The sequence below is a fragment of the Haliotis asinina genome, chromosome 7, assembly GCF_037392515.1.
Source record: "Haliotis asinina isolate JCU_RB_2024 chromosome 7, JCU_Hal_asi_v2, whole genome shotgun sequence".
NCBI classification, from domain to species: Eukaryota; Metazoa; Mollusca; class Gastropoda; order Lepetellida; family Haliotidae; genus Haliotis; species Haliotis asinina.
The window spans coordinates 13,396,133-13,417,712 of NC_090286.1; the positions used below are offsets into that span (position 1 = coordinate 13,396,133).

The 21,580-nt window shown below is 39.4% G+C and overlaps 21 non-coding genes across 21 annotated transcripts; all 21 read left to right on the forward strand.

The window, feature by feature from the left end:
• The first annotated feature begins 443 nt into the window (after positions 1-443).
• Positions 444-514, forward strand: Trnag-ccc (transfer RNA glycine (anticodon CCC)). Its single transcript has one exon. It is a non-coding gene; the product is annotated as a tRNA-Gly (tRNA).
• Positions 515-855: 341 nt separating this feature from the next.
• Trnag-ccc (transfer RNA glycine (anticodon CCC)) lies at positions 856-926 on the forward strand. Its single transcript has one exon. It is a non-coding gene; the product is annotated as a tRNA-Gly (tRNA).
• Positions 927-1,271: 345 nt separating this feature from the next.
• Positions 1,272-1,342, forward strand: Trnag-ccc (transfer RNA glycine (anticodon CCC)). Its single transcript has one exon. It is a non-coding gene; the product is annotated as a tRNA-Gly (tRNA).
• A 341-nt stretch (positions 1,343-1,683) lies between these two features.
• Positions 1,684-1,754, forward strand: Trnag-ccc (transfer RNA glycine (anticodon CCC)). The gene has a single exon. It is a non-coding gene; the product is annotated as a tRNA-Gly (tRNA).
• A 341-nt stretch (positions 1,755-2,095) lies between these two features.
• Positions 2,096-2,166, forward strand: Trnag-ccc (transfer RNA glycine (anticodon CCC)). The gene has a single exon. It is a non-coding gene; the product is annotated as a tRNA-Gly (tRNA).
• Positions 2,167-2,511: 345 nt separating this feature from the next.
• Trnag-ccc (transfer RNA glycine (anticodon CCC)) lies at positions 2,512-2,582 on the forward strand. The gene has a single exon. It is a non-coding gene; the product is annotated as a tRNA-Gly (tRNA).
• Positions 2,583-2,923: 341 nt separating this feature from the next.
• Trnag-ccc (transfer RNA glycine (anticodon CCC)) lies at positions 2,924-2,994 on the forward strand. The gene has a single exon. It is a non-coding gene; the product is annotated as a tRNA-Gly (tRNA).
• A 346-nt stretch (positions 2,995-3,340) lies between these two features.
• On the forward strand, positions 3,341-3,411 carry Trnag-ccc (transfer RNA glycine (anticodon CCC)). The gene has a single exon. It is a non-coding gene; the product is annotated as a tRNA-Gly (tRNA).
• Positions 3,412-4,164: 753 nt separating this feature from the next.
• Positions 4,165-4,235, forward strand: Trnag-ccc (transfer RNA glycine (anticodon CCC)). The gene has a single exon. It is a non-coding gene; the product is annotated as a tRNA-Gly (tRNA).
• Positions 4,236-6,642: 2,407 nt separating this feature from the next.
• Trnag-ccc (transfer RNA glycine (anticodon CCC)) lies at positions 6,643-6,713 on the forward strand. The gene has a single exon. It is a non-coding gene; the product is annotated as a tRNA-Gly (tRNA).
• Positions 6,714-8,293: 1,580 nt separating this feature from the next.
• On the forward strand, positions 8,294-8,364 carry Trnag-ccc (transfer RNA glycine (anticodon CCC)). Its single transcript has one exon. It is a non-coding gene; the product is annotated as a tRNA-Gly (tRNA).
• A 341-nt stretch (positions 8,365-8,705) lies between these two features.
• Trnag-ccc (transfer RNA glycine (anticodon CCC)) lies at positions 8,706-8,776 on the forward strand. Its single transcript has one exon. It is a non-coding gene; the product is annotated as a tRNA-Gly (tRNA).
• A 341-nt stretch (positions 8,777-9,117) lies between these two features.
• On the forward strand, positions 9,118-9,188 carry Trnag-ccc (transfer RNA glycine (anticodon CCC)). The gene has a single exon. It is a non-coding gene; the product is annotated as a tRNA-Gly (tRNA).
• Positions 9,189-9,529: 341 nt separating this feature from the next.
• On the forward strand, positions 9,530-9,600 carry Trnag-ccc (transfer RNA glycine (anticodon CCC)). The gene has a single exon. It is a non-coding gene; the product is annotated as a tRNA-Gly (tRNA).
• Positions 9,601-9,941: 341 nt separating this feature from the next.
• Trnag-ccc (transfer RNA glycine (anticodon CCC)) lies at positions 9,942-10,012 on the forward strand. The gene has a single exon. It is a non-coding gene; the product is annotated as a tRNA-Gly (tRNA).
• A 1,165-nt stretch (positions 10,013-11,177) lies between these two features.
• On the forward strand, positions 11,178-11,248 carry Trnag-ccc (transfer RNA glycine (anticodon CCC)). The gene has a single exon. It is a non-coding gene; the product is annotated as a tRNA-Gly (tRNA).
• Positions 11,249-11,589: 341 nt separating this feature from the next.
• Trnag-ccc (transfer RNA glycine (anticodon CCC)) lies at positions 11,590-11,660 on the forward strand. The gene has a single exon. It is a non-coding gene; the product is annotated as a tRNA-Gly (tRNA).
• A 341-nt stretch (positions 11,661-12,001) lies between these two features.
• On the forward strand, positions 12,002-12,072 carry Trnag-ccc (transfer RNA glycine (anticodon CCC)). The gene has a single exon. It is a non-coding gene; the product is annotated as a tRNA-Gly (tRNA).
• Positions 12,073-12,418: 346 nt separating this feature from the next.
• Positions 12,419-12,489, forward strand: Trnag-ccc (transfer RNA glycine (anticodon CCC)). Its single transcript has one exon. It is a non-coding gene; the product is annotated as a tRNA-Gly (tRNA).
• Positions 12,490-13,249: 760 nt separating this feature from the next.
• On the forward strand, positions 13,250-13,320 carry Trnag-ccc (transfer RNA glycine (anticodon CCC)). Its single transcript has one exon. It is a non-coding gene; the product is annotated as a tRNA-Gly (tRNA).
• Positions 13,321-14,051: 731 nt separating this feature from the next.
• Positions 14,052-14,124, forward strand: Trnag-ucc (transfer RNA glycine (anticodon UCC)). The gene has a single exon. It is a non-coding gene; the product is annotated as a tRNA-Gly (tRNA).
• Positions 14,125-21,580: the final 7,456 nt, after the last annotated feature.

A 21,580-nucleotide genomic window follows, 5' to 3' on the forward strand; every position in this document is an offset into this window, starting at 1 on the left:
ATGAATAAGTGTGAGAGAGTGGTTTGAAGGGGCGCCGCTGGTGTAGTGGTATATTTCAAGATTCCCATTATTGCGACCCGGGTTCGATTCCCGGGCGGCGCATGTACTTTTGACGGTTTGGTTATTTTGTGTGACTGTGGATAGGAGTAGTTGTACTTTCCTGAACGAGAAGAATACTCACAAAGTTGTTGCCTGCAAAGCTCTAATTAACTGATGATGTTAGTGTGATTTTCTGCACTTGAAAGTTGTACATATTTAGGCATACACTGTGCGAAAGATACAGTTTTTGAACGGTTTTAACAGGAATGAACTAGGTGTTGATAAAGTACTAATAATAAGTATTGTGGAAAGTATTTGAAGAGGTTCACGTGAAGTTGAGACTAATCTCCAACCGATCTGTTTTGATTTGCATTTGAATAAGTGTGAGAGAGTGGTTTGAAGGAGCGCCGCTGGTGTAGTGGTATCATGCAAGATTCCCATTCTTGCGACCCGGGTTCGATTCCCGGGCGGCACATGTACTTTTGACGGTTTGTTTATTTTGTGTGACTGTGGCTAGGAGTAGTTGTACTTTCCTGAACGAGAAGAATACTCATAAATTTGTTGCGAACAAAGCTGTAATTAACTGATGATGTTAGTGTGATTTTCTGCACTTGAAAGTTGTACATATTTAGGCACACATTGTGCGAAAGATACAGTTTTTGAACGGTTTTAAGAGGAATGAACTAGGTGTTGATAAAGTACTAATAATAAGTATTGTGGAAAGTATTTGAAGAGGTTCACGTGAAGTTGAGACTAATCTCCAACCGATCTGTTTTGATTTGCATTTGAATAAGTGTGAGAGAGTGGTTTGAAGGAGCGCCGCTGGTGTAGTGGTATAATTCAAGATTCCCATTCTTGCGACCCGGGTTCGATTCCCGGGCGGCGTATGTACTTTTGACGGTTTGGTTATTTTGTGTGACTGTGGATAGGAGTAGTTGTAATTTCCTGAACGAGAAGAATACTTATGAGTTTCTTGCTCTACAACGTTTCTTTTTTTTGATGATGTTAGTGTGATTTTCTGTACTTGAACGTTGTATATATTCGTACATACACTTTCCAAGAGCGACATGTTTTGTAGAAGGTGTAAAGGACACAATGTAGTGGGTGTTGATAAAGTTCTAAGGATAAGTATTGCTGTAAGTATTTGAAGAGGTTCATGTGAAGTTGAGAATGGCCTCCAAGAGATTTGTTCGGAATTGCATACAATGAATGTGAGATGCTGGTTTGAATGAGCGCCGCTGGTGTAGTGGTATTATGCAAGATTCCCATTATTGCGACCCGGGTTCGATTCCCGGGCGGCGCATGTACTTTTGACGTTTTGTTTATTTTGTGTGACTGTGGATAGGAGTAGTTGTACTTTCCTGAACGAGAAGAATACTCACAAAGTTGTTGCCTGCAAAGCTCTAATTAACTGATGATGTTAGTGTGATTTTCTGCACTTGAAAGTTGTACATATTTAGGCATACACTGTGCGAAAGATACAGTTTTTGAACGGTTTTAACAGGAATGAACTAGGTGTTGATAAAGTACTAATAATAAGTATTGTGGAAAGTATTTGAAGAGGTTCACGTGAAGTTGAGACTAATCTCCAACCGATCTGTTTTGATTTGCATTTGAATAAGTGTGAGAGAGTGGTTTGAAGGAGCGCCGCTGGTGTAGTGGTATCATGCAAGATTCCCATTCTTGCGACCCGGGTTCGATTCCCGGGCGGCACATGTACTTTTGACGGTTTGTTTATTTTGTGTGACTGTGGCTAGGAGTAGTTGTACTTTCCTGAACGAGAAGAATACTCATAAATTTGTTGCGAACAAAGCTGTAATTAACTGATGATGTTAGTGTGATTTTCTGCACTTGAAAGTTGTACATATTTAGGCACACATTGTGCGAAAGATACAGTTTTTGAACCTTTTTAAGAGGAATGAACTAGGTGTTGATAAAGTACTAATAATAAGTATTGTGGAAAGTATTTGAAGAGGTTCACGTGAAGTTGAGACTAATCTCCAACCGATCTGTTTTGATTTGCATTTGAATAAGTGTGAGAGAGTGGTTTGAAGGAGCGCCGCTGGTGTAGTGGTATAATTCAAGATTCCCATTCTTGCGACCCGGGTTCGATTCCCGGGCGGCGTATGTACTTTTGACGGTTTGTTTATTTTGTGTGACTGTGGATAGGAGTAGTTGTAATTTCCTGAACGAGAAGAATACTTATGAGTTTCTTGCTCTACAACGTTTCTTTTTTTTGATGATGTTAGTGTGATTTTCTGTACTTGAACGTTGTATATATTCGTACATACACTTTCCAAGAGCGACATGTTTTGTAGAAGGTGTAAAGGACACAATGTAGTGGGTGTTGATAAAGTTCTAAGGATAAGTATTGCTGTAAGTATTTGAAGAGGTTCATGTGAAGTTGAGAATGGCCTCCAAGAGATTTGTTCGGAATTGCATACAATGAATGTGAGATGCTGGTTTGAAGGAGCGCCGCTGGTGTAGTGGTATTATGCAAGATTCCCATTCTTGCGACCCGGGTTCGATTCCCGGGCGGCGCATGTACTTTTGACGTTTTGTTTATTTTGTGTGACTGTGGCTAGGAGTAGTTGTACTTTCCTGAACGAGAAGAATACTCATAAAGTTGTTGCCTGCAAAGGTCTAATTAACTGATGATGTTAGTGTGATTTTCTGCACTTGAAAGTTGTACATGTTTAGGCATACACTGTGCGAAAGATACAGTTTTTGAACGGTTTTAACAGGAATGAACTAGGTGTTGATAAAGTACTAATAATAAGTATTGTGGAAAGTATTTGAAGAGGTTCACGTGAAGTTGAGACTAGTCTCCAACCGATCTGTTTTGATTTGCATTTGAATAAGTGTGAGAGAGTGGTTTGAAGGAGCGCCACTGGTGTAATGGTATCATGCAAGATTCCCATTCTTGCGACCCGGGTTCGATTCCCGGGCGGCGCATGTACTTTTGACGGTTTGGTTATTTTGTGTGACTGTGGATAGGAGTAGTTGTAATTTCCTGAACGAGAAGAATACTTATGAGTTTCTTGCTCTACAACGTTTCTTTTTTTTTGATGCTGTTAGTGTGATTTTCTGTACTTGAACGTTGTATATATTCGTACATACACTGTCCAAGAGCGACAGGTTTTGTAGAAGGTGTAAAGGACACAATGTAGTGGGTGTTGATAAAATACTAAGGATAAGTATTGTTGTAAGTATTTGAAGAGGTTCATGTGAAGTTGAGAATGGCCTCCAAGAGATTTGTTCGGAATTGCATACAATGAATGTGAGATGCTGGTTTGAATGAGCGCCGCTGGTGTAGTGGTATTATGCAAGATTCCCATTCTTGCGACCCGGGTTCGATTCCCGGGCGGCGCATGTACTTTTGACGTTTTGGTTGTTTTGTGTGACTGTGGCTAGGAGTAGTTGTACTTTCCTGAACGAGAAGAATACTCATAAATTTGTTGCGAGCAAAGCTCTAATTAACTGATGATGTTAGTGTGATTTTCTGCACTTGAAAGTTGTACATATTTAGGCATACACTGTGCGAAAGATACAGTTTTTGAACGGTTTTAACAGGAATGAACTAGGTGTTGATAAAGTACTAATAATAAGTATTGTGGAAAGTATTTGAAGAGGTTCACGTGAAGTTGAGACTAATCTCCAACCGATCTGTTTTGATTTGCATTTGAATAAGTGTGAGAGAGTGGTTTGAAGGATCGCCGCTGGTGTAGTGGTATCATGCAAGATTCCCATTCTTGCGACCCGGGTTCGATTCAAGGGCAGCGCATGTACTTTTGACGTTTTGTTTATTTTGTGTGACTGTGGCTAGGAGTAGTTGTACTTTCCTGAACGAGAAGAATACTCATAAAGTTGTTGCGAACAAAGCTCTAATTAACTGATGATGTTAGTGTGATTTTCTGCACTTGAAAGTTGTACATATTTAGGCATACACTGTGCGAAAGATACAGTTTTTGAACGGTTTTAACAGGAATGAACTAGGTGTTGATAAAGTACTAATAATAAGTATTGTGGAAAGTATTTGAAGAGGTTCACGTGAAGTTGAGACTAGTCTCCAAACGATCACTTTTGATTTGCATTTGAATAAGTGTGAGAGAGTGGTTTGAAGGATCGCCGCTGGTGTAATGGTATCATGCAAGATTCCCATTCTTGCGACCCGGGTTCGATTCCCGGGCGGCGCATGTACTTTTGACGGTTTGGTTATTTTGTGTGACTGTGGATAGGAGTAGTTGTAATTTCCTGAACGAGAAGAATACTTATGAGTTTCTTGCTCTACAACGTTTCTTTTTTTTTTGATGATGTTAGTGTGATTTTCTGTACTTGAACGTTGTATATATTCGTACATACACTGTCCAAGAGCGACAGGTTTTGTAGAAGGTGTAAAGGACACAATGTAGTGGGTGTTGATAAAATACTAAGGATAAGTATTGTTGTAAGTATTTGAAGAGGTTCATGTGAAGTTGAGAATGGCCTCCAAGAGATTTGTTCGGAATTGCATACAATGAATGTGAGATGCTGGTTTGAAGGATCGCCGCTGGTGTAGTGGTATTATGCAAGATTCCCATTCTTGCGACCCGGGTTCGATTCCCGGGAGGCGCATGTACTTTTGACGTTTTGGTTATTTTGTGTGACTGTGGCTAGGAGTAGTTGTACTTTCCTGAACGAGAAGAATACTCACAAAGTTGTTGCCTGCAAAGCTCTAATTAACTGATGATGTTAGTGTGATTTTCTGCACTTGAAAGTTGTACATATTTAGGCATACACTGTGCGAAAGATACAGTTTTTGAACGGTTTTAACAGGAATGAACTAGGTGTTGATAAAGTACTAATAATAAGTATTGTGGAAAGTATTTGAAGAGGTTCACGTGAAGTTGAGACTAATCTCCAACCGATCTGTTTTGATTTGCATTTGAATAAGTGTGAGAGAGTGGTTTGAAGGATCGCCGCTGGTGTAGTGGTATCATGCAAGATTCCCATTCTTGCGACCCGGGTTCGATTCAAGGGCAGCGCATGTACTTTTGACGTTTTGTTTATTTTGTGTGACTGTGGCTAGGAGTAGTTGTACTTTCCTGAACGAGAAGAGTACTCATAAATTTGTTGCGAACAAAGCTGTAATTAACTGATGATGTTAGTGTGATTTTCTGCACTTGAAAGTTGTACATATTTAGGCATACACTGTGCGAAAGATACAGTTTTTGAACGGTTTTAACAGGAATGAACTAGGTGTTGATAAAGTACTAATAATAAGTATTGTGGAAAGTATTTGAAGAGGTTCACGTGAAGTTGAGACTAATCTCCAACCGATCACTTTTGATTTGCATTTGAATAAGTGTGAGAGACTGGTTTGAAGGATCGCCGCAAGTGTAGTGGTATCATGCAAGATTCCCATTCTTCCGACCCGGGTTCGATTCCCGGGCGGCGCATGTACTTTTGACGTTTTGGTTATTTTGTGTGACTGTGGCTAGGAGTAGTTGTAATTTCCTGAACGAGAAGAATACTCATAAAGTTTTTGCCTGCAAAGGTCTAATTAACTGATGATGTTAGTGTGATTTTCTGCACTTGAAAGTTGTACATATTTAGGCATACACTGTGCGAAAGATACAGTTTTTGAACGGTTTTAACAGGAATGAACTAGGTGTTGATAAAGTACTAATAATAAGTATTGTGGAAAGTATTTGAAGAGGTTCACGTGAAGTTGAGACTAATCTCCAACCGATCTGTTTTGATTTGCATTTGAATAAGTGTGAGAGAGTGGTTTGAAGGATCGCCGCTGGTGTAGTGGTATCATGCAAGATTCCCATTCTTGCGACCCGGGTTCGATTCAAGGGCAGCGCATGTACTTTTGACGTTTTGTTTATTTTGTGTGACTGTGGCTAGGAGTAGTTGTACTTTCCTGAACGAGAAGAGTACTCATAAATTTGTTGCGAACAAAGCTGTAATTAACTGATGATGTTAGTGTGATTTTCTGCACTTGAAAGTTGTACATATTTAGGCATACACTGTGCGAAAGATACAGTTTTTGAACGGTTTTAACAGGAATGAACTAGGTGTTGATAAAGTACTAATAATAAGTATTGTGGAAAGTATTTGAAGAGGTTCACGTGAAGTTGAGACTAATCTCCAACCGATCACTTTTGATTTGCATTTGAATAAGTGTGAGAGACTGGTTTGAAGGATCGCCGCAAGTGTAGTGGTATCATGCAAGATTCCCATTCTTCCGACCCGGGTTCGATTCCCGGGCGGCGCATGTACTTTTGACGTTTTGGTTATTTTGTGTGACTGTGGCTAGGAGTAGTTGTAATTTCCTGAACGAGAAGAATACTCATAAAGTTTTTGCCTGCAAAGGTCTAATTAACTGATGATGTTAGTGTGATTTTCTGCACTTGAAAGTTGTACATATTTAGGCATACACTGTGCGAAAGATACAGTTTTTGAACGGTTTTAACAGGAATGAACTAGGTGTTGATAAAGTACTAATAATAAGTATTGTGGAAAGTATTTGAAGAGGTTCACGTGAAGTTGAGACTAATCTCCAACCGATCACTTTTGATTTGCATTTGAATAAGTGTGAGAGAGTGGTTTGAAGGATCGCCGCTGGTGTAGTGGTATCATGCAAGATTCCCATTCTTGCGACCCGGGTTCGATTCCCGGGCGGCGCATGTACTTTTGACGTTTTGTTTATTTTGTGTGACTGTGGCTAGGAGTAGTTGTACTTTCCTGAACGAGAAGAATACTCATAAAGTTGTTGCCTGCAAAGGTCTAATTAACTGATGATGTTAGTGTGATTTTCTGTACTTGAACGTTGTATATATTCGTACATACACTGTCCAAGAGCGACAGGTTTTGTAGAAGGTGTAAAGGACACAATGTAGTGGGTGTTGATAAAATACTAAGGATAAGTATTGTTGTAAGTATTTGAAGAGGTTCATGTGAAGTTGAGAATGGCCTCCAAGAGATTTGTTCGGAATTGCATACAATGAATGTGAGATGCTGGTTTGAAGGATCGCCGCTGGTGTAGTGGTATTATGCAAGATTCCCATTCTTGCGACCCGGGTTCGATTCCCGGGAGGCGCATGTACTTTTGACGTTTTGGTTATTTTGTGTGACTGTGGCTAGGAGTAGTTGTACTTTCCTGAACGAGAAGAATACTCACAAAGTTGTTGCCTGCAAAGCTGTAATTAACTGATGATGTTAGTGTGATTTTCTGCACTTGAAAGTTGTACATATTTAGGCATACACTGTGCGAAAGATACAGTTTTTGAACGGTTTTAACAGGAATGAACTAGGTGTTGATAAAGTACTAATAATAAGTATTGTGGAAAGTATTTGAAGAGGTTCACGTGAAGTTGAGACTAATCTCCAACCGATCTGTTTTGATTTGCATTTGAATAAGTGTGAGAGAGTGGTTTGAAGGATCGCCGCTGGTGTAGTGGTATCATGCAAGATTCCCATTCTTGCGACCCGGGTTCGATTCAAGGGCAGCGCATGTACTTTTGACGTTTTGTTTATTTTGTGTGACTGTGGCTAGGAGTAGTTGTACTTTCCTGAACGAGAAGAGTACTCATAAATTTGTTGCGAACAAAGCTGTAATTAACTGATGATGTTAGTGTGATTTTCTGCACTTGAAAGTTGTACATATTTAGGCATACACTGTGCGAAAGATACAGTTTTTGAACGGTTTTAACAGGAATGAACTAGGTGTTGATAAAGTACTAATAATAAGTATTGTGGAAAGTATTTGAAGAGGTTCACGTGAAGTTGAGACTAATCTCCAACCGATCACTTTTGATTTGCATTTGAATAAGTGTGAGAGACTGGTTTGAAGGATCGCCGCAAGTGTAGTGGTATCATGCAAGATTCCCATTCTTCCGACCCGGGTTCGATTCCCGGGCGGCGCATGTACTTTTGACGTTTTGGTTATTTTGTGTGACTGTGGCTAGGAGTAGTTGTAATTTCCTGAACGAGAAGAATACTCATAAAGTTTTTGCCTGCAAAGGTCTAATTAACTGATGATGTTAGTGTGATTTTCTGCACTTGAAAGTTGTACATATTTAGGCATACACTGTGCGAAAGATACAGTTTTTGAACGGTTTTAACAGGAATGAACTAGGTGTTGATAAAGTACTAATAATAAGTATTGTGGAAAGTATTTGAAGAGGTTCACGTGAAGTTGAGACTAATCTCCAACCGATCACTTTTGATTTGCATTTGAATAAGTGTGAGAGAGTGGTTTGAAGGATCGCCGCTGGTGTAGTGGTATCATGCAAGATTCCCATTCTTGCGACCCGGGTTCGATTCCCGGGCGGCGCATGTACTTTTGACGTTTTGTTTATTTTGTGTGACTGTGGCTAGGAGTAGTTGTACTTTCCTGAACGAGAAGAATACTCATAAAGTTGTTGCCTGCAAAGGTCTAATTAACTGATGATGTTAGTGTGATTTTCTGCACTTGAAAGTTGTACATATTTAGGCATACACTATGCGAAAGATACAGTTTTTGAACGGTTTTAACAGGAATGAACTAGGTGTTGATAAAGTACTAATAATAAGTATTGTGGAAAGTATTTGAAGAGGTTCACGTGAAGTTGAGACTAATCTCCAACCGATCACTTTTGATTTGCATTTGAATAAGTGTGAGAGAGTGGTTTGAAGGATCGCCGCTGGTGTAGTGGTATCATGCAAGATTCCCATTCTTGCGACCCGGGTTCGATTCCCGGGCGGCGCATGTACTTTTGACGTTTTGGTTATTTTGTGTGACTGTGGCTAGGAGTAGTTGTACTTTCCTGAACGAGAAGAATACTCATAAAGTTGTTGCCTGGAAAGCTCTAATTAACTGATGATGTTAGTGTGATTTTCTGCACTTGAAAGTTGTACATATTTAGGCATACACTATGCGAAAGATACAGTTTTTGAACGGTTTTAACAGGAATGAACTAGGTGTTGATAAAGTACTAATAATAAGTATTGTGGAAAGTATTTGAAGAGGTTCACGTGAAGTTGAGACTAATCTCCAACCGATCACTTTTGATTTGCATTTGAATAAGTGTGAGAGACTGGTTTGAAGGAGCGCCGCTGGTGTAGTGGTATCATGCAAGATTCCCATTCTTGCGACCCGGGTTCGATTCCCGGGCGGCGCATGTACTTTTGACGGTTTGGTTATTTTGTGTGACTGTGGCTAGGAGTAGTTGTACTTTCCTGAACGAGAAGAATACTCATAGAGTTTTTGCCTGCAAAGCTCTAATTAACTGATGATGTTAGTGTGATTTTCTGCACTTGAAAGTTGTACATATTTAGGCATACACTATGCGAAAGATACAGTTTTTGAACGGTTTTAACAGGAATGAACTAGGTGTTGATAAAGTACTAATAATAAGTATTGTGGAAAGTATTTGAAGAGGTTCACGTGAAGTTGAGACTAATCTCCAACCGATCACTTTTGATTTGCATTTGAATAAGTGTGAGAGAGTGGTTTGAAGGAGCGCCGCTGGTGTAGTGGTATCATGCAAGATTCCCATTCTTGCGACCCGGGTTCGATTCCCGGGCGGCGCATGTACTTTTGACGTTTTGTTTATTTTGTGTGACTGTGGCTAGGAGTAGTTGTACTTTCCTGAACGAGAAGAATACTCACAAAGTTGTTGCCTGCAAAGCTCTAATTAACTGATGATGTTAGTGTGATTTTCTGCACTTGAAAGTTGTACATATTTAGGCATACACTGTGCGAAAGATACAGTTTTTGAACGGTTTTAACAGGAATGAACTAGGTGTTGATAAAGTACTAATAATAAGTATTGTGGAAAGTATTTGAAGAGGTTCACGTGAAGTTGAGACTAATCTCCAACCGATCACTTTTGATTTGCATTTGAATAAGTGTGAGAGAGTGGTTTGAAGGAGCGCCGCTGGTGTAGTGGTATCATGCAAGATTCCCATTCTTGCGACCCGGGTTCGATTCCCGGGCGGCGCATGTACTTTTGACGTTTTGTTTATTTTGTGTGACTGTGGCTAGGAGTAGTTGTACTTTCCTGAACGAGAAGAATACTCACAAAGTTGTTGCCTGCAAAGCTCTAATTAACTGATGATGTTAGTGTGATTTTCTGCACTTGAAAGTTGTACATATTTAGGCATACACTGTGCGAAAGATACAGTTTTTGAACGGTTTTAACAGGAATGAACTAGGTGTTGATAAAGTACTAATAATAAGTATTGAGGAAAGTATTTGAAGAGGCTCACGTGAAGTTGAGACTAGTCTCCAACCGATCACTTTTGATTTGCATTTGAATAAGTGTGAGAGACTGGTTTGAAGGATCGCCGCAAGTGTAGTGGTATCATGCAAGATTCCCATTCTTCCGACCCGGGTTCGATTCCCGGGCGGCGCATGTACTTTTGACGTTTTGGTTATTTTGTGTGACTGTGGCTAGGAGTAGTTGTACTTTCCTGAACGAGAAGAATACTCATAAAGTTTTTGCCTGCAAAGGTCTAATTAACTGATGATGTTAGTGTGATTTTCTGCACTTGAAAGTTGTACATATTTAGGCATACACTGTGCGAAAGATACAGTTTTTGAACGGTTTTAACAGGAATGAACTAGGTGTTGATAAAGTACTAATAATAAGTATTGTGGAAAGTATTTGAAGAGGCTCACGTGAAGTTGAGACTAGTCTCCAACCGATCACTTTTGATTTGCATTTGAATAAGTGTGAGAGACTGGTTTGAAGGATCGCCGCAAGTGTAGTGGTATCATGCAAGATTCCCATTCTTCCGACCCGGGTTCGATTCCCGGGCGGCGCATGTACTTTTGACGTTTTGGTTATTTTGTGTGACTGTGGCTAGGAGTAGTTGTACTTTCCTGAACGAGAAGAATACTCATAAAGTTGTTGCCTGCAAAGCTCTAATTAACTGATGATGTTAGTGTGATTTTCTGCACTTGAAAGTTGTACATATTTAGGCATACACTGTGCGAAAGATACAGTTTTTGAACGGTTTTAACAGGAATGAACTAGGTGTTGATAAAGTACTAATAATAAGTATTGTGGAAAGTATTTGAAGAGGTTCACGTGAAGTTGAGACTAGTCTCCAACCGATCACTTTTGATTTGCATTTGAATAAGTGTGAGAGAGTGGTTTGAAGGATCGCCGCTGGTGTAGTGGTATCATGCAAGATTCCCATTCTTGCGACCCGGGTTCGATTCCCGGGCGGCGCATGTACTTTTGACGGTTTGGTTATTTTGTGTGACTGTGGCTAGGAGTAGTTGTACTTTCCTGAACGAGAAGAATACTCATAAAGTTGTTGCCTGCAAAGGTCTAATTAACTGATGATGTTAGTGTGATTTTCTGCACTTGAAAGTTGTACATATTTAGGCATACACTATGCGAAAGATACAGTTTTTGAACGGTTTTAACAGGAATGAACTAGGTGTTGATAAAGTACTAATAATAAGTATTGTGGAAAGTATTTGAAGAGGTTCACGTGAAGTTGAGACTAATCTCCAACCGATCACTTTTGATTTGCATTTGAATAAGTGTGAGAGAGTGGTTTGAAGGATCGCCGCTGGTGTAGTGGTATCATGCAAGATTCCCATTCTTGCGACCCGGGTTCGATTCCCGGGCGGCGCATGTACTTTTGACGTTTTGGTTATTTTGTGTGACTGTGGCTAGGAGTAGTTGTACTTTCCTGAACGAGAAGAATACTCATAAAGTTGTTGCCTGGAAAGCTCTAATTAACTGATGATGTTAGTGTGATTTTCTGCACTTGAAAGTTGTACATATTTAGGCATACACTGTGCGAAAGATACAGTTTTTGAACGGTTTTAACAGGAATGAACTAGGTGTTGATAAAGTACTAATAATAAGTATTGTGGAAAGTATTTGAAGAGGTTCACGTGAAGTTGAGACTAGTCTCCAAACGATCACTTTTGATTTGCATTTGAATAAGTGTGAGAGAGTGGTTTGAAGGATCGCCGCTGGTGTAATGGTATCATGCAAGATTCCCATTCTTGCGACCCGGGTTCGATTCCCGGGCGGCGCATGTACTTTTGACGTTTTGGTTATTTTGTGTGACTGTGGCTAGGAGTAGTTGTAATTTCCTGAACGAGAAGAATACTTATGAGTTTCTTGCTCTACAACGTTTCTTTTTTTTTGATGCTGTTAGTGTGATTTTCTGTACTTGAACGTTGTATATATTCGTACATACACTGTCCAAGAGCGACAGGTTTTGTAGAAGGTGTAAAGGACACAATGTAGTGGGTGTTGATAAAATACTAAGGATAAGTATTGTTGTAAGTATTTGAAGAGGTTCATGTGAAGTTGAGAATGGCCTCCAAGAGATTTGTTCGGAATTGCATACAATGAATGTGAGATGCTGGTTTGAAGGAGCGCCGCTGGTGTAGTGGTATCATGCAAGATTCCCATTCTTGCGACCCGGGTTCGATTCCCGGGCGGCGCATGTACTTTTGACGTTTTGGTTATTTTGTGTGACTGTGGATAGGAGTAGTTGTACTTTCCTGAACGAGAAGAATACTCATAAAGTTGTTGCCTGCAAAGCTCTAATTAACTGATGATGTTAGTGTGATTTTCTGCACTTGAAAGTTGTACATATTTAGGCATACACTGTGCGAAAGATACAGTTTTTGAACGGTTTTAACAGGAATGAACTAGGTGTTGATAAAGTACTAATAATAAGTATTGTGGAAAGTATTTGAAGAGGTTCACGTGAAGTTGAGACTAATCTCCAACCGATCTGTTTTGATTTGCATTTGAATAAGTGTGAGAGAGTGGTTTGGAGGAGCGCCGCTGGTGTAGTGCATGGTGTCATGCAAGATTCCCATTCTTGCGACCCGGGTTCGATTTCCGGGCAGCGTATGTACTTTTGACGTTTTGTTTATTTTTTTGACTGTGGATAGGAGTAGTTGTACTTTCCTGAACGAGAAGAACAGTCATAAATTTGTTGCCTGCAAAGCTTTAATTAGCTGATGATGTTAGTGTGATTTTCTGTACTTGAACGTTGTATATATTCGTACATACACTGTCCAAGAGCGACAGGTTTTGTAGGAGGTGTAAAGGACACAATGTAGTGGGTGTTGATAAAACACTAAGGATAAGTATTGTTCTAGGTATTTGAAGAGGTTCACGTGAAGTTGAGACTAATCTCCAACCGATCACTTTTGATTTGCATTTGAATAAGTGTGAGAGACTGGTTTGAAGTAGCGCCGCTGGTGTAGTGGTATCATGCAAGATTCCCATTCTTGCGACCCGGGTTCGATTTCCGGGCAGCGTATGTACTTTTGACGTTTTGTTTATTTTTTTGACTGTGGATAGGAGTAGTTGTACTTTCCTGAACGAGAAGAATACTCATAAATTTGTTGCCAGCAAAGCTCTAATTAACTGATGATGTTAGTGTGATTTTCTGCACTTGAAGGTTGTACATGTTTGGGCATACACTGTGCGAAAGATACAGTTTTTGAACGGTTTTAACAGGAATGAACTAGGTGTTGATAAAGTACTAATAATAAGTATTGTGGAAAGTATTTGAAGAGGTTCGCGTGAAGTTGAGACTAATCTCCAACCGATCTGTTTTGATTTGCATTTGAATAAGTGTGAGAGACTGGTTTGAAGGAGCCACTACTGGTGTAGTGGTATCATGCAAGATTCCCGGGCGGCGCATGTACTTTTGACGGTTTGGTTATTTTGTGTGACTGTGGATAGGAGTAGTTGTACTTTCCTGAACGAGAAGAATACTTATGAGTTTCTTGCTCTACAACGTTTCTTTTTTTTGATGATGTTAGTGTGATTTTCTGTACTTGAACGTTGTATATATTCGTACATACACTGTCCAAGAGCGACAGGTTTTGTAGAAGGTGTAAAGGACACAATGTAGTGGGTGTTGATAAAATACTAAGGATAAGTATTGTTGTAAGTATTTGAAGAGGTTCATGTGAAGTTGAGAATGGCCTCCAAGAGATTTGTTCAGATTTGGATACAATGAATGTGAGATGCTGGTTTGAAGGAGCGCCGCTGGTGTAGTGGTGTATCATGGAAGATTTCCATTCTTGCGACCCGGGTTCGATTCCCGGGTGGCGCATTTACTTTTGACATGCTAAAAAGCTATGACTGGTTTCTTTGAGCGGGCATAACTGCATGAACAGGTATGAGATATTTTATGTAAAATAAAAATTATGTCTGATGGCTACTGTGTTCGTTTCTTTGGACGTTTTTTTTGTACGTTTCTTTGTACATATGGCCCATGGTTCCGATATGCGAAAATTTGCTTATCCGGACAATTTCAATAAAAACAGAAATGTTCGGATAAACGGGGCATGACTCTATGTGTAAAAGGTGTGTTGATCGTTGTCTTTAGATGAGGAATTTCAGAATGAATCTATATTTCATTGTATCTTATAAATCATGACTGGAGAGTATTATATGTAATGTGTCTACGGAGTTTTTCTTATAGTTCTCTTATATGTACTTTCATTGGTTGCAGCGCCTTATATAACTCTTTTGTGCATTTTCATTTCCTGCAGAGCCGTTAGAGTATTTGTATATGTATTTTCATGTCTGTATAGTCTAATAGTTTTTCGTGTATGTTCATTGGTTGGAGAGCCGCAATAGTATATACATGTATACTTCAATGTCGGCTCATATGATTGGGTGCAGAGTCGTTCCAGTACTCATATGATTGGCTGCAGAGTCGTTACAGTACTCATATGATTGGCTGCAGAGTCGTTACAGTACTCATTTGATTGGCTGCAGAGTCGTTACAATACTCATATGATTGGCTGCAGAGTCGTTACAATACTCATATGATTGGCTGCAGAGTCGTTACAATACTCATATAATTGGCTGCAGAGTCGTTACAGTACTCATTTGATTGGCTGCAGAGACGTTACAATACTCATATGATTGGCTGCAGAGTCGTTCCAGTACTCATATGATTGGCTGCAGAGTCGTTACAATACTCATATAATTGGCTGCAGAGTGGTTACAGTACTCATATGATTGGCTGCAGAGTCGTCACAGTACTCATATGATTGGCTGCAGAGTCGTTACAATACTCATATAATTGGCTGCAGAGTCGTTACAATACTCATATGATTGGCTGCAGAGTCGTTACAGTACTCATATGATTGGCTGCAGAGCCGTTACAATACGCATATGACTGGCTGCAGAGGTCTTATGAAATTACATTAGATGTAGGACCATTATAATACAGAGTTTCGTTCTGAGTAATTAATTGCTGAAGGCAATGTGTGCAGATTATTTTATCGTAAGCGTAACTATTAATATTGGTAGTATGGAATTTCAAAACGCGTTTGAGCAGCTGAGCTCGATATTGGTGCTGTACAAATATTCGCGTGCATGCATGTATACATCTTCAAATTGTATGTATAAAACATTAAACTCCAATGTTGTTAATATACTGGAGAATTAAGGTCTTATCCCATAAAAATGATAGGGATGATTTACAGAATATAATCTTATTTCAAGCTGAGACTGAAGTGGCATGAAGTCAATGAAGGACCTTTCTTTCAAAGGGTAGGTGACATTTTTCGTTCAGCCGCTATTTAAGGTTGCATTAATGGAATGTTTCAATCGTTGTTTCAAGTGTGTCTCTGTGTGTGTGTGTGTGTGTGTGTGTGTGTGTGTGTGTGTGTGTGTGTGTGTGTGTGTGTGTGTGTGTGTGTGTGTGTGTGTGTGTATTGATCGTATTTGTTTTTGCACAGTAAATAACTTTTGACACTTAACCTGAAATGTCCGTAAAGCCCATACAACGTTATGGGATCATTTTATATGCGCTTCCATCAGTGTGCTCTAGTAGACAGCTTTATGGATAACAACTTCTTTTATTCGTGAGTGCGACGAGTCATGCTTGACAACGGTACAAGATCCCGTAACGAAACGTCGCATATACAAATATAATAAGTTGTTATCCGGAAATTTTGTTCTATATTGTACTTCCATACTACTAAAATACTACTCATAAAAGGTATCCATTCCATGGTAAACAATTTCATCTGAGGTTGGCAAAAACCTTCGCAAGAGGAGCTTACTCTGTACCATTGGTGAACGGGAAGTGTCAGCTGAAGGTTTTACAGCTTTTTCAGAACATTTTTCAGAATAAAACCCAAACCAGTTGCTGTTTCCTTGTGATTAATTAGAAAATAAAACACATTTAGCTCAGTGTATGGAGAACAACATCCTCGGTATCTCCAGGGTATACGTTCCGATGTCTCCACTGTATCCTGGATACATCTACGGCTCAGCCCGATGAATGTATTACCTCCCTTGGTTGGCTTTTTAGATGTCTACGCTGGGAAGTTGAGCATAGCATTTACAAGTCACTTTCGCTTTTTAAATTGTCTAACCGATCAAACTTGGTAACACAAACCATTAACAGGTTATCTGAAAGAGATGAAATGAGTTGTTGCTTCTATATTTTCTAAAGTTTCGGACCTGTCAGTTTGTCTGTATGATTTCCCCCAAATCTGCGAACAAACCTTCGCAGCTGTCTTTGTTGACACTGGCAAGCTCGATTGTAACGGCGGCATAGCTGACTGGCTACTGTGAGAATACGGAGCCAGCAAAGGGAGGTAATAAGAGTATGCATTCTGGATATAGTGGAGATTCACTGGAACGTATGCCCTGGCGATATCGAGGATGGGAGAAATGATAAATCAACAGATTCAGTTCAGTTAGATATAAAAGTGATCATAATATTGACATGACCCCAATGTGTTATGACGCCGGTAGGGTTGGCCATGCTTGTCTTTCTCAGTAACACCCGGTGTCATCTCTGATTTTCAATGATCTAAATATTCATATACAGTTCATAGCTATGTTTCACTTGGCAGCAAACGGAATATTTTAGTGAGGGGAATCAAAACTAGGTATTTCTTTCGCACTCACGTTCTGTATTTACTTTTGGTGAACAGATAAAAATTGCTTCTCAAATACTGATGTTTGCCAAAGAGAAACAAAACATATCTTACAAATAGTTAGCATCCTTGAAATCCATATTTAAAAATGTTGACAGATATATATCAAACTAAACCTCTGAGAGGCTGGGGGCGTTTGTGGTTTTGTTTTTCTTAGATTCTTTTAAAGTTTTATCGTGTGAGTCCACAAACGATCGAGTTATTTTCACATTTTAAAGGCTCAGTTTTATCGTGTAAATCCACAAACAATCGAGTTATTTTCACCTTTTAAAGCTCAGTTTTATCGTGTGAGTCCACAAACGATCGAGTTATTGTCACCTTTCAAAGCTCAGTTTCATCCTGTGAGTCCACAAACGATCGAGTTATTTTCACCTTTTTAAAGCTCAGTTTCATCGTGTGAGTCTATAAACGATCGAGTTATTGTCACCTTGTACAGCTCAGTTTCATCGTGTGAGTCTATAAACGATCGAGTTATTTTCACCTTTATAAATGGAAGAATATATGTGAATCTACTTCATTTATGCCTTTGAATAGTGGGTGGCGTTTCTTTTATTCTGAATATAAGGTGAGGAAAGGTTGTGAAAGGTAACACTAAGTTAAGAACTGTCGCAGAGAGATTTGTATATGAAAAGCATTTTGAGGCAAGGATGAACAGTCACTTGTTGGTAAACTAACTGTTTTCTTTGATAAAGAACCACAGGGAGAACAGAGTGTTAGCATGAACAAATCTTGTATTCCTGCATACATATCTTGAAACGGTGACCTCCCATTTGCGCGATGTCCCAGTTGTGAGACACATTAATTAATGGTTGAGAGCACATAGGCGGTGCTTCAACATCCCTACAGAAGAAAACTCAAAGGAGGTTTGGTTCATTAATGAACATAGTTGACATGGTTAGATGAAGGGCATTTATTGTTTTCAATGAAGGTCGACATCGGTACTAGCGGAAGGCCTGTCATAATGACACTAAATGCCATTAGACTTCAGTTTCTTTCTCAAGAAGTCTGTAAACATCCTAGTATTTTAATATTTATCAGTATGTTGTATGCTCTATGTGTCACTATATGTGATTTTTTAGAATATAGGTTCCGTTACATAGCTAAACCCTGTTTTACCTGAGGTTAATCCATTCTATGAGATAGGGGAGTATGGTGCGTTTTCTTTTTTAATTACCTACTCCACTGTCTCACAACTGGGGTTCTCACAATTGGTTGAACCTTGAAACAAATATACAAATTAAGAACACTGCTTAAAACATCTATGCCCGGACTAAGTGCATTCGATGAAGTAAACAGTAACAAAAGAATGGTCTCCAACAAAGTATACTGCGTCAAAAAAGAAACTTCACAAAATGTAATTTAAAAAAAAATGAATAATTTTTCTCTGATGATACATCTATGTATCCGAAATGGGATCCCTATCTTTCGACTCTAGTTAAACAAAACCCACTCAAACCCATCCGTTCGTCGTGCAAATGACGTTAGTACAAAATCACGTTTTGCACGTGCAGTCTATCCCGTCGTGATCTTCGCATCAAAGTTTTCTTCATTTGCACGTGTTTGCATTGGCCTCAAGACTGAAAAAAGAACACTTTTAAATCACAGTTCTAACGGTACTTTAAATGCCACGATTGTCAAATGTGCGACGTGAACCTGACGTTTGCATGTTGCAAGCGGGCAGATCACTTATTGACATCGCAAGGGCAATGGGACGCAGCCGTCGTGCTGTGTATGACGTGCGAGCAGAAGACCGTCAAATCGTCCTACGTCACCTACGTGACAGATTTCTGGCGGCTACACGAACCAGGGCTGAGATGTTTAGAGGTCAACTGTCCTCACAGACCATTCGAAATCGGTTGCTGGCTACCAATCTCCATTCGAATGATTATTCTTGTGACTTGACATTCTGTATACAAATGTTTTGGAACGGCGGTGTAGCCTAATGGAACTGATTGTGGCACTGTCAATGTATCGAGTACATCACACAGATCTCAGCAATGAAATAATAACAATTTAACCATCTTACCATTCTTTGTTCTTTTATAGTGCCCCGAAGAAAGAATGTGAAGTTTCCTTTTTGACTCAGTATATTTTGAAGAATACCTAATTACGTATGAAGTAGAAGCCAATGTTTTAAACAGGTTTTTTTTCATTCTTATGGTACGGACGGACGGACAGAAGATAACGGTGTTAGTGCTGCTGGCATATTTGTATCATGTACCACACCATTTCGCGACACACGTTTGATTCACGGACTGCACAGGCCATTCTGTCGTTTGTTTCCGTGTATTTGCAGTTTCGTGATTATTTCACATGTGGGATTGAATCCGAAAACACTGTCCTAAATAATACCGTCCATTATGTTGGACACAGCCCTCCATTTCCTTGATTAAACTTGTTTATAAAACCAGTGACAAGTAAGTGCGCATTTTACTTTTTTCATGCACATGCATTCATGAATTCATATTCCCTGAGTCTTCTGGAACAATGACGTCGGTGTTGCATTCAGTACTGACTTCATGTTGTGACTTGTTCCGACCGTTTGAATGAGGTAAACTGTACACGTGATAAATGTAGGTCGATTATTGAAGACGGATTGTATTAATCGGGTATATCTAAACTTTTACATCATTAGAACAACTTGTTTCTAGCAATACAATGAACACCGTGATCCGAACAGTGCCGTACCACTTTCAGTGAAGTCGTGATTATCGAGTCATGTTTGAATATTTAACGTTCACAAAGTTAATCGTTGCAAGGCGTCTGGATTAACGAGTCATGTGAACAGAGTTTGTCTTTTTGAATACAAAACGCTCATAAAGTTTATCGTTAAGGGCGGGTGGTGTCTGGATTTGCACAGTTTCACAATATTCAAAACGCCCGACCCTTTGATGTGTTGCAATTGCTGTCAGAATCCAAAGCCGAGTCCATATACCTTTTATCTCAGCTGCCGTGTCATGTCCACGGCTTTCTAAGCACTGGCTTTTGTAATCAGATTGAGGCTTGCCGAATAGTCTGCTGACAAGCGTGCGTCCATTATACTGTCATCGTCCCTCAGTTGCGCCTGCGTGTGCTTGTGATTAGCACGAACCTAGTGACAATCGTCGTTTTCAGTTAGATTGACAGACGGGCGCTTTAATTTTGACAGATCATTTATCTGCAAAACAAATAATTCTGCTTCAATGACCAATTAAGCTAGCTCGCTTTGCTATTCACACAATTCTGTTTTATCACTCAGACAGTCTGAGCCCCGATCCACAAAACGTTCGTAGCGCTGCAATATTCTTAAGTCTACGATGACTACAGTGTGTAGAGTTACGACAGGTCGGTACGTTACGAACACTTTGTCGATCGGGGTCCTGGTGTACTTGTATATGTGCATGTTGAAAGGATGGTGTTTCGACTTGTCAAAATCTTGATAGAGGTATTTCAAAACGTATTTTAGCTCTTTTTCGAACTTACTCAGAAGTTTAATTGCAACATATTTTCAACATTGATATGTTACAGTTGCAATATGATTTCCTTCCCGGAAAATGGGTATGTTTTGTTCAAAGACATCAAACAACAAATATTGATAAAGCAAATGACAAGTGTGTTGTAAATGTTGCACCAGTTCGTTCACAACTCATATTACTCGCTTGTTTAGTTTTTAATTTTGAGTCGATATTTTTCAAGCCATGACTGGGTGCTGTCTCAAAAGCAAACGGACAAGACAGAATAACTGTCAACCCGCATTTTGTGCAACGATTCACTAATATTTCCTCTATATATTGTATAAAATACTGGTGTTATTTAAGACTTGACAGACAAATATTCACTATGACTGAAAAGAATTATCTGTAGCTTATGTGTAGTGTTCTTCGAAGGGGATTGGATAAAGCATACGAGTAAAGACTTTTATATCAACATCTAGATCTGTTAAAGTCACAACGTTTCGGGGTTATTTCGAACTGGGTTTTCAAAAGAAGGAGAAAAAATTAACTTCATTTACTTAATAAAAGAGAAACCCCGAAAAACGTCGATTTTAAGAGATAAAGAAGCTAATATATTTTTTATTCCAAGTTCGAGAAAGGTCCTTCTGACAATTGCAATAGAGCGTCCTCAGATCTTTGTCCTTAAAACCAGGATTTGATGTTACTGAGATTGGGCAATACTACTCTGGGAATAGATTTTCGAAGCTCTCTTAGCACTAAGATAGTCGTAAGTGCCATACATTAACATTAGCTTGCGACTACCTTAGCACTAAGAGAGCTTCGAAAATCGAGGCCATACTACGTATGCTACAATCCTCTTTACACGCCTCTGTACTGAAAACACCTTTACACACACTATTATAGATACACAGTTTCTTGGGGAATCGTGTTGTCTAAAATACCCTAGTACCTTATTAATTGTTGGGAATAGTTTCAAAGTGTTATAGATATCATCTGGTTTTATTCACATCACATGCACATGCCTAAATATCCCTGGAGAGTAAATTTCACATGAGCTGTTCTTTCAGTTGTATACTTCGGCTTACGCGTGCAGCTGGCATCACGTGCACAATGTAAACAATATACAGGCCTTGTCGAAAGAGGCAGATAGGGACTAGGAAAGATATAA